Genomic DNA, 9,782 nt, shown 5'->3' on the forward strand with positions numbered 1-9,782 from the left:
TTATTTTTAAAATTCCACATATAAATGAAATCATACAGTGTTTGTCTTTCTCAGTCTGACTTATTTCACTTAGCATAATACCCTTTAGTATTTGTGACATTTGTGACATCCATGTTGTCACAAATGGCACTATCTCATTCTTTTTTTATGGCTGATTAATATTGCAGTGCATATATATATATATATATATATATATATATATATGCTGCATCTTCTTGATCCATTTTTCTATTGATGGACACTTACATTCCTTCCATATCTTGGCTATTGCAAATAATGCTGCAGTAAACATACAGGTGCATATGTCTTTTCAAATTAGTGTTTTTGTTTTCTTTGAGTAGATACCCAGTAGTGGAATTATTGGATTATGTGGTATTTCTATTTTTAATTTTTTGAGGAACCTCCAACTGTTTTCCACAGGGGCTACACCAGTTTGCATACCCACCAACAGTACATCAGGGTTTCCTTTACCCCACATCCTACCAACACTTATTACTTCTTGTCATTTTGATTTTAGCCATTCTAACAGGTATAAGGTAATATCTCACTATGATTTTGATTTGCATTTCCTAGAATATTAGTGATATTGAGCATTTTTCGTATGTCTGTTGACCTTTAATATGTCTTCATTGAAAAAATGTCTATTGAAGTCCACTGCCCATTTTTTAATTAGATTGTTGTTTTTGTGTTTTGTTTTTTGTTTTTTGGGTTTTTTTTGGTATTGAGTTGTAGAAGTTCTTTACATATTTTGGATATTAACCCCTTATCAGATATATCATTTGAAAATATCTTTTGCTTTTTTGTTTTGTTTATGGTTTCTTTTGTGTTGCAAAAGTTTTTATTTTGATATACTCACAATAGTTTATTTTTGCTTTTGTTTCCCTTGCCTTAGCAGACATATCTAGAAAAATGTTTGCTCAGCCGATGTCAGAGAAATCACTGCCTGTGTTCTTTTCTAGGATTTATATGGCTTCAGGTCTCACATTTAGATCTTCAAAACATTTTGAGTTTATTTTTGTGCATGGTGTAAGAAAGTGGTCCAGTTTCACTCTTTTGTGTGTAGCTGTCCAGTTTTCCCAACACCATTTGTTGAAGAGATTGTGTTTTTCCCATCGCGTATTCTTGACTCTTTTGTTGAAGAGTATTGACCATATAATTGTGGGTTTGTTTCTAGACTTTCTATCCTGTTCCATTTATCTATGCATCTATTCTTGTGCTAGTACCATTCTGTTTTGATTATTACAACTTTGTAGAATATCTTTAAATCTGGCATTGTGATACATCCAGCTTTCATTTTCCTTCTCAAGATTGCTTTGGCTATTTGAGGTTTTCTGTGATTCCATACAATTTTTAGTATTATTTTTTCTAATTCTGTGAAAAATGTTATTGGTATTTTGATAGGAGTTGCATTGAATCTGCAGATTGCTTTGGGTATTGTGAACATTTCAACAATATTAATTCATCCAATCCATGAGCATAGAATATCTTTCCATTTTGGATTGCATTATTTTCAGTTTCTTTCATCGGTGTTTTATGGTTTTCAGAGTACAGGTCTTTCATCTCCTTGGTTAAATTTATTACTAGGTATTTTTTTCTTTTTGATGAAATTGTAAATGGAATTGTTTTCTTAATTTCTCTTTCTGCTACTTTGTTATTATTGTATAGAAATGCTACTGGTTTCTGGGTAGTAATTTTGCACACTGCAACTTTACTGAATTCATTTATTAACTCTAGTAGTTTTCACTGGAGTCTTTTGGGTTTTCTATGTACAGTAACATATCATCTGCAAATAGTGACAGTTAAACTTGTTCTCTTCTTTATTTCTTCCTTTTTCTTGTCTGAATGCTGTGGCTAGGACTTCTAGTACTATGTTGAATAAAAGTGGCAAGAGTGGACATCCTTGTCTTGTTTCTGATCTTAGAGGAAAAGCATCAAAGAACAGATTTACATTCCCACCTAAAACAAGTAAAAAACTATATGTAATAAAATAAACAATAATATTCAAGACTTTAGAGGTAAGACTACAAAGGATGGTAACACATGAAACATGAAAAATAAATAGAATGAGTCCTGTGATTAACCCAGCCTACAGCCTTGTGAAATTTACCAAGCTGTGGTTCAAAAAGAAGAAATCTAGGTAGGGCTCAGCAGTTTCACTGGTTAAGGAAAAGAATCTCAGAATTTTCAGAGATCAAGGGAACTAGAGTTCATTGGAAAAGTACTAGAAAGTAGCACGTTGAATAGAGAGAAATATCTGGATAATATTTGGAAGATTACTGGTAGGTAGATGTATACAAGTACTCTTCCCAAGACTAGAAAAGAACTACTAAAAATGATTAGAGGGAACAGTACTCAGAGACCACTGCAGACAGGAATGGTGCCTTTTTCCATCAGCCAGACTAAGGAAACTCATAAGTCACAGCACATTGGGTAGAGCACTAAGAAGGATCTTGCCTTAGTAATGCAGAATAATTAGCTCTAGACCAATCTTGATTTCATCGTAAAAGCAAAATGTAAAGTAACCAAACTATTTCCAAATAGCTACATCTCAGAAGAAAGCTCAAGAATGGAAATAGTAATATATTCAGCATCCAATAAGGTAAAATGCATAATGTTTGACACCCAATCAAAAACTACCAGGCATGCCCAAAAGCAGGAAAACTCATTCTATAATGAAGAGAAACCTCAATCAATTGAAACCAACCCAAAACTGACACAAATGTCAGGTATAACAAAGATATTAAAACAGTTATTAGAACTGGGTTCCATATGTTCAGAAAGCTAAAGGAAAGATTGAACATGTTAGATACAGGCATGGTTTACATACAAAGACCCAAATCAAACTTCTAGAGGTAAAAAGTGCAAAGTCTGAGATGATAAATATTCTCGATGACTTTAAAGGATGATTATACATTGTAAAGGAAAGATTACTGAACTTGAAGACATAACAGAAATGATCTGAAATAAAACATACAGAGGGGGAAAAAACCCTCAAAAGACTCAAAATAGATTAACAGAACACCTGAAGCTGTAGGATAACTATATGCAGCGTAATATATATTTCATTAAAGTATCCAAAGAAGCATCAAGTGCAAGCAGGATAGAAAAAAAAATTTAAAGAAATAATGGTCAATTTTTTTCAAATTTGATGAAAATTATATATCAACAAATTTAAAAGGCTGAAGAAATTCTCAGGCATACTGTGATTTTTCATCAAAAACAATAGAAGCTAAAATACAGAGGAGCAACATCTCTAAAGTAACGAAAGAGAAAAAAAAAACAACCAAAAATTCTATATTCGTCAAACACATCTTTCAAAAACAAATATAAAATAAAGAGATTTCCAGACACACAAAGCAAAATAATTCGTCACCAGAAGACCCACACAATGACCAAGGAATTCTTTTAGTTAGATGAAAAATAATACCAGATGAACATATGGATCTACAAAAAGGACCAAAGAACATAGTAAATGGTAACTGTGAATATACATAATATCTTTCTTATTATTTAAATTGATATAAAAGACTATTTATTGTTTAAAGAAGAATAAATACAAATGTAGTATGGAGTTTATAACATATACAAGAAAAGAAATCAGGCCTGATTTACAGAGTCCCTATGGTAGAGTAGCACTACCTCGAAGTTAAGATTTCCAACAGTATAGCACTCCATGGTTGGCCTAAAGGAGTATAGGAAAGGGAAATTGCCATAGCTAGAATCTTATATTGACGTTTTGAGATTTGACATGGAAGGAGCAAAATTTGAAAATTTAGATCAGTTGATAGATAGATGATAGATGGATAATTATATCTAATATATGAGTGGGTTTCTCAAGATGAACAGAGTATGAAGATATTTATATTTAATATGCATGCTCACCAGTCATCCCATTCGGAGGAGGTTCTAAATAATTAGGTGGACATAATAATATCTTTTCTCTGCTCTTCCAGAGGGCAAGTTCTAGGCTAGCTTGTTAGTGGTAACTTTGCTGACCTTTACTCTCCCATTCTTCCAATTTAATGTAAATCTACAATTCCCTTTATTATAATGATTTATACATGGAATGCAAAGAGTGGTTTCTTTTTTGATGACTAAAGCCTGGCAGATACAGCATGCCATAAAGATAATAAGCATGAAATATTACACTTTTTTTTAATGTTTATTTATTTTTGAGAGGGCATGCACACATGAGCTGGGGAGGGGCAGAGAGACAGGGAGACAAAGAATCCCAGGCAGGCTCCCCGCTGTCAGCACAGAGCTTGATGCAGTACTTGAACCCATGAACCACAAGATCATGACCTGAGCTGAAATCAAGAGTTGGATGCTTAACTGACTGAGTCACATGGGCTGCCCCAAAATATTTAGAGGCATAACTCCAATTACAAATTTATAGAATTAGAAAGATAGGGCTTAGCAGCATGTTTGAATGACACAATTTTTTCATTAATAAAACTTCAAGTTGCATGAATAGTGCAGTATCTCTATTAGAGACATTTTTGCTCCCCTTTATACTTTTTAAGAACAATACCTAGAGTAAACCATTCTGTTTTAGAGGCTGCAATTGAGTAGACACAGATGCAGGTTAAGAGAATGCAAGCTATGCCATGAACTGAGCTATTTAAAGTCTTTTGAATTTTAGCCTGGGATAGAGAAGATCAGGTAGGGTGGAAAACGTAGTGGGCTAGAGGATACAAGGCTATATATTTGTAGTATTATTATATGGAAGAAGTTTTAATTTTGAATTTTAATATCATAAAGGTACAGGACTAACCAACCAAAAATTTTATTGTTTTTGAGGCAATTAGTAAGATGTCATATATGCATTTACAAATCAGTGATCTCAAATAATCCTCTTCCATTTCATTTATTCTTTCATTGAACAATCACGTATACACTAAGTTCTGTGTTTCTTCTTCCAAAATATAGCTTTTCTGTGTCTGCTTTTTACCACCTCTGCATTCTGCTCTCTACCCCAAGCCACCATTCTGGAAAATGGCTATAGCTCCTGGCTGGCTTCCTCATCTCCATTCTCAGTTTCTTATTTATTCTTATCAGACCGACCAGAAAGATAGTTTAAAATGGGAATTGTGGAGCACGTGGTTGGCACAGTTGGAAGAGCATGTGACTTGATCTTGGGGTCGTGAGTTTGAGTTCCACACTGGGTGTAGAAATTACTTAAAGTAAATAAATAAAATTTAAAAAATAAATAAAATTTTTAAAAAATATGAGTTAAGAATTGCATCTTTTGATCTTACCACTTTCCCACTGAAAACTTTCCTGTAGCTTCCTGTTTCTCCTAGGATAAATTCTAAAACTCCTTGACAATAGGTAAAAGACCCTTCTTTTAACCTTTTGTCTGCCTTCTTTTTTTTTTTTTTTTTTTTTTTTTTTTGCCCTACTGTGCACTGATCTTTTTCTCTTTCAATATACTCCTGACATGCTGGCCTCCTTTAGTTATTTAAATGTTCTTTTCTGCCCACTGGACTTCCCATGATGTTTCCTCTTCCTGGAATAATGTTCTTCTGACCTTTTTTCTCCTTCTTACTTCTAACCTATGTATTTCATCTCAGTTTAATTTAATGGCTCTCTACCAGCAGTGATTTGGCAATATCTTGAGACATTTTGGGTTGTTACAACTGGAATGGTCCTTATGACATCTAGTAGGTAGAGGTCAGGAAACTGCTAAACATTGTACAATGTAGAGGACAGCTCTCTACAACAAAGAATTGTCCAGCCTAAAATGTCAATAATGCTGGAGTTGAGAAACTCTTGTTTATTTGTGACTTCCTGAAAGTTTTCAGTTAATATAAAATTAATTCACTTTCTTTATCTCTTACCATGCTGTTCTTTTGCTCAGCAATTCATCTAAATTTTTAATTATGTATTCAGTTCTTTATCTATTTGTTTCATGCCTGTTTTCCTCACTGGACTGTGAATTCTATGAGAACAGAAAACCTATCTGTTTGTTTCCCTGTTGTATAGTCAGTGTATGGCACAATATCTGGCACACAGAAATAATCAATAGTAATTGTTCAAAGAATTATTAAATGAGGTTTATTATTGCGTAGGACACTATTTTAGAAATCAGGTGTAAACAGTCATTCAACACAGTGTCATTCAAGTCCAGGAAAAATGTAGCAGAGGACTAAGACATACAAATAACCAATTACAGTACAGACAAGATGAAAATAACATCCTAAATGGAGTTTAAAGTAATGAGATAGATAAATTCAGAGGAAGGAAGGCATAATTACCATGAATTTGGGCTTAGGGAAGACATTATCATTGTCCTCACTATCGTTTTTTGGATGATAACCAATTGACTGGCAGAATAGAATTATCTTTTCTGATCTGTGAGGTGACACATGGCTTAACTCACCACATTACCAAATGGTAATTTCTTAGAGACTTTGCAGTATTAATTTTCTCCACAATTGTAAATGAGAAACTGGAGCTTCATGGGCTTAAAATAATAATTCTATTTTGTGATGGTCATTTGAATATATTTCCAAAACTAATTATGGTGTTCTGAGAAGCCCAGAACTCTATTTATCCTGGATCCCAATTCCTAGATACTGATAGGATGCAATCCCAGATCATTCTAAATGTGAAAAGATTTATAATTAGCTAGTTAATATCACTTCCATTTTGGAAATTTAAGATTGTCTGGGTCAAAATTGAGTTAGGGTTAGGGGTGCCTGGGTGGCTCAGTTGGTTAAGCGTCTGACTTTGGCTCAGATCATGATCTCGCAGTCTGTGAGTTCAAGCCCCACGTTAGGCTCTGTGCTGTCAGCTCAGAGCCTGGAGCCTCTTTCAGATTCTGTGTCTCCCTCTTTCTCTCTCTTCCCCCGCTCATGCTCTGTGTCTCTCTTCTCAAAAATAAATACACGTTAAAAAAAATTGAGTTAGGGTTAAACTTTCTGTGTGTGTGTGTGTGTGTGTGAGTGAAAGAGAGAGAGATACACACACAGGCATATACATGTGCATATGTATATACATACACACCCACGTAAATACACAGGAACATCTCCGACTACAGATATGCACCAAGCCCTATGTACTTGATGCTCAGTTAAACAATTTTTTGGCTCTTCAGGATTTTGGGGTTCTGCACTTCTGTTTTCTTTAAGGTACTAGCTATTTTGAATTTTGGTCCCCAGTTTAAACTGGGCACTGAACATTACCTGGCAATGCAGTTTCTCTCATTATTTCCCACTCTCCACACAAGACATTCAAATAGTTTTTTGCTCACTTTAAAGCCCTGATACCGTGTGTGTATGTGTGTGTGTGTGTGTGTGTGTGTGTGTGTGTGTGTGTACGCACGCTTTAACTCAGTTTATACTTTGCAAAGAAAGCAGAAGCCATTGGTAGTGGTCCCAGAGCCACCACCAATGCAACTTCTCAAGCCAAATCTACCAACTGACGGGTACCTCCCTCATTCCTTTCCACCCAACCCAGTGGAGGAATTATTTTTCCCTTTTCCTAAGCCAAATTTCCTGTATGCTCAGAATGTCCTTCCTTCCCTCTTTTTCACTCTCCTGGTGATCTTATATTGCTTATGTATATTTAGAACCTCCCTCTGTACTAGATACTTTTCATCCTTCTTTAAATCTTTGGACCTCATATTCTTCTCTGGTGTGTTTTTGTCTTGCTCACTTCATAGTCACAGTTTTCTTGGCATTCCTACACCTTCATCCCCTATTCATCGAGTCAGTCCAAGAAGACTGCTGGACACACCTAGACACACCTGTAGAACATCCTCCATGTCACAGGATATAATGGACACTCCTTCTGGCCTCTCAGCAGCCTTAGACAGAACTAAACATTCAGTCTACATTAAAAAACTAGATTCTCTTCACTCTATGCCACTCCTACAGCTTTGTTTCTACCTCTGTGTCTAGTTTTTTTTTTCTTATTAAACTTTTGTCTATAGGAGTCCTGATAGTTTCACCTCAGTCCTTTTCTTCTCTCTTTGTTTGTTCTTTCTTATTGGTATTTACCACTTTGGTGACTTCAGTTCCATCTAGATAGTGATTATTCTCAACTTTATGTCTTCAGCTCAAATGTATCTATTCTAAAGTTATTCTAAATCTCCACCCATATGATCCATATGGGTCCTTCAAAAATACCATGTCCCAAACTAAAGTTTTGATTCCTCCTAGACCTCCCATGCTCCTTATAACTCAAAAAGGCACCCACAACGAACCATACGGGAGTCAATGAATCATCCTTGATGTTTTCTGTATATCATCTTCCATATATAATCACACGTTATATATTATGAATCCCACCTCCATAGTGTCTCCTAAAAGCTTCCACTTCTCTTTATTACTTTTCTTCTACCTTAATCCAAGCTATTATCATCTTTTGCCTGGAACAATGCATTTTCTTCCCATGACAGTCTTGTTTTCACTCTCATCACCTCTGGTCCATCCTCTAGAGCAGGACCTCCTGCTATCTGGTATAGGACCTTCTATGAATGGTGAATGGTGAAAGTGAATGGTGCCTCCCTGAGTTGCATGCATCATGGCTCTGATCTGAAGTAATCTTCTGAAAATAGACATCAGCTTCCGCTCAGTTCTTGGATAAGAAAGCTAGCGGCATGGGCCCGGGCAGTGGTCCTGGTGGGTTTCTTAGCAGTTGGTGGTCTGAGGCCAGGACTCAAGTAGCAGTGGCATTACTATGATGAGCAGGCGGCCAGGGAAAGTGCCCTTATAGTTTCTGCCGCATGAGGCCTAGAGTCTTCCCCAGCCCAAGCTGACCGACCTGTGGCTTGTCCACTTCTGCTTCTTGGGTGACTGCTTTGGCCTGATTGATAATGCGATCTGGCAGATGCTGGTGGTGTTGGCCGGTTTGCATTGCCAGCTTCTATATGTTACTTCCTTTGTTTTTATTGGATATGATCTTTTAAAACATCAAGACTACAAATATGCTGTGAAGGACCATGGTATGTTTACATATGTAAAATAACATCCTGAGGATTTTCCTGAAAAAGATAAGAAAACTTATGGTGAATTTCTTGAAGAATTCCATCAGTGCATTGAAGTCTTTAAAATGCATACTTTGGTTTCACTGATGCCAGTGGTTTCTGAATTTTGTGGAACATGTTTCCATGATATTTGAAGTTTATGTTAATCTGTCTGTTAACACCTTGTGATTGAAATGGTTCATCATGAAAAAAATTACATAAAAATCAACCATGATTCTCTCCACTTAATTTTTTCAGCGGCGTTCACCTTCTTTTAAATTTTAAAATACTAAACTTGCCTGTAAATTGCTTTATGATCTGACCCTGCCCTCCCTCCTTACTGTGCTCTGCCATACAGAGTTTTTTTCATGTTTTGAATGTCTTGAATTCCCCTTATTTCCAGCCAGAGCCTTTTCAGATGCCATTCTTTCTTGCTGGGAATATCTTTCTCTGACTAGTCACCTGGATAAAATCTATTTAGTTTTCATGTCTTTGCTTAAAGATCATTTCTTTGTGGAAGCATTCCCTGACATGTCATATCAGTTGAGGTATACTCATTAGAAACTCCCATAGACACTGTTTTTCCTTCTAACCTTTATTGCAGTTGTAAGCTTCAGAGGACAGAGACTGTCTGCTTCATTTATCTATACATCTTCAGTGGAAAACAATAGACACTCAAAAAATATTTGTTTAAATGAATGAAATATTTGGACTCTCAATGAAAACCGCAACTAAATTATTTATATAAGGAATTTACTTTCTGTCATGAATTGTACTGGCTGCTTACATAGTCAAAAGTAATCATTTAATT

General features: G+C 35.5%; 1 pseudogene; it reads left to right on the forward strand.

Moving 5' to 3' along the window:
• Window positions 1-8,685: 8,685 nt before the first annotated feature.
• On the forward strand, window positions 8,686-9,164 carry LOC109263588 (NADH dehydrogenase [ubiquinone] 1 subunit C2-like; annotated as a pseudogene).
• Window positions 9,165-9,782: the final 618 nt, after the last annotated feature.

Source organism: Panthera pardus, unplaced genomic scaffold (assembly GCF_024362965.1).
Source record: "Panthera pardus isolate Hobbes unplaced genomic scaffold, ASM2436296v1 HiC_scaffold_8, whole genome shotgun sequence".
Classification (NCBI taxonomy): Eukaryota; Metazoa; Chordata; class Mammalia; order Carnivora; family Felidae; genus Panthera; species Panthera pardus.